The sequence below is a fragment of the Telmatherina bonti genome (genome assembly GCF_933228915.1).
Source record: "Telmatherina bonti genome assembly, chromosome: 4".
NCBI lineage: Eukaryota > Metazoa > Chordata > Actinopteri > Atheriniformes > Telmatherinidae > Telmatherina > Telmatherina bonti.
The window spans coordinates 36892376-36893921 of NC_136622.1; the positions used below are offsets into that span (position 1 = coordinate 36892376).

At 37.5% G+C, this 1546-nt stretch overlaps 1 protein-coding gene across 1 annotated transcript in view; it reads left to right on the forward strand.

Moving 5' to 3' along the window:
- cables2b (Cdk5 and Abl enzyme substrate 2b) overlaps positions 1-366 on the forward strand; it is a 42172-nt gene extending 41806 nt beyond the window's left edge. Inside the window, exon 10 of the mRNA XM_079238878.1 lies at positions 1-366. This exon is cut by the window's left edge and continues 284 nt beyond it. The gene's annotated coding sequence lies outside the window, so the exon portion shown is untranslated.
- The last annotated feature ends 1180 nt before the right edge of the window (positions 367-1546 follow it).

Here is a 1546-nt window from a genome sequence, read left to right on the forward strand (position 1 = left end):
GCAGCACACAGAGCCTTCATCCTCCCTTTCAACATCCAAACGGAGACACACTGGACGGAGGCGTCCTACGTCAACCCTGGAGGTGTAAACATGTTAGTACTGATGGAAACGTAACCCACTTCATCAGTTTCAGTCTCCGTTTATAAATATTTGTTGCCTGAAAAGGAAAAAAAAATCAACTTTTAACACCTTAAATGTGCCCAAAGTCGCTTCCAAATCAAGATTAATGAGCATCAGACAATCATTTTACTGATCATCGTCTAACTGAAACATCCAGGACACGACTGGAACGTTGTTTCAGAACGTTTTCCATCATTGTGGGGACCAAACATCCAGCGGTTCCTTCCAGATCCTAACTCTCGTGTTCATTTTAACCCTTTTGTCCTGTGTGGACGCGTTGATCTAACAAGGACAATCAGAAGTCCAGAGAATGAAAATTACAGCTAAAAAAAGCACATTTATTATTTATTAGTTACTCGTTTGACTTTATATGTCTGCAGACAAAATGAACCCAAAATGTTTTGTTCTTCAACATTCATGTTTCTGACGTTCCAGGAACAGCTGGCGGCATGTTTGTCCTACGTTTTAACATTCCCATTCCTCAGAGGAACAAAACATCCAAGCATTTAGGATACCAAGTGATGAAAATGTCCAGGTGTTTATTTACCTCTAAAAATGACTCCAAGACGACAGTAAATGCACAATAACAATAAAAAATGTGTGCCATAAAGTTGCGAATATAATAATATGTAATATGTAAGCAAAATAATGCTGCTTTGATGTTTTCTTTTAGTGTTCCTCTCAAGCTAACCTTGGTAGTATTGGTTTAGCTAATGTTAGTAGCGTTAGTTTTGCTAACGTTGGTAGCATTGTTTTAGCTAACGTTGGTAACGTTGGTTTAGCTGACATTGCTAGCGTTGGTTTAGCTAATGTTGGTAGCATTAGTTTTGCTAACATTGGTAGCGTTGGTTTAGCTCACATTGCTAACATTGGTTTAGCTAACATTGGTAGCGTTGTTTTAGCTAACGTTGGTTGCGTTAGTTTTGCTAACATTGGTAGCATTGTTTTAGCTAACATTGGTAGTGTTGGTTTAGCTAACATTGCTAGCATTGGTTTAGCTAACGTTGGTAGCAATTTAGCTAATATTGTTATCAATATTTTTGCTAACATTGGTAGCATTGTTCTGGCTGACACAGTTATGCTAAGTTAATGGTACGGCAAATTTCACATACAAGACATTTCAAATTGTTTTACATGCAACAATAAAACTACTGCAAGAAAAAATAAATTAAACATAAAAGGCTAAAATAGTTGTATTTGGTAAAAGTTACATTCTGAGGATAGTGTTGGTTTAGCGAACCGTGGCGTTTTGTCTAATGTTGGTAACACTGTTGTGCTAACATTGTTAGCAGTATTTTAGCTAACATTGGTCGTAACGTAGCTACAGTCAGTCTGCATGTAAGGAACTCTATTTGGCTGAGATTGTAGCTTCTGGAGCAGATTAACATGCAGCAGCTTCCCTGTTCAGTGAAGTTTGAACATAAAT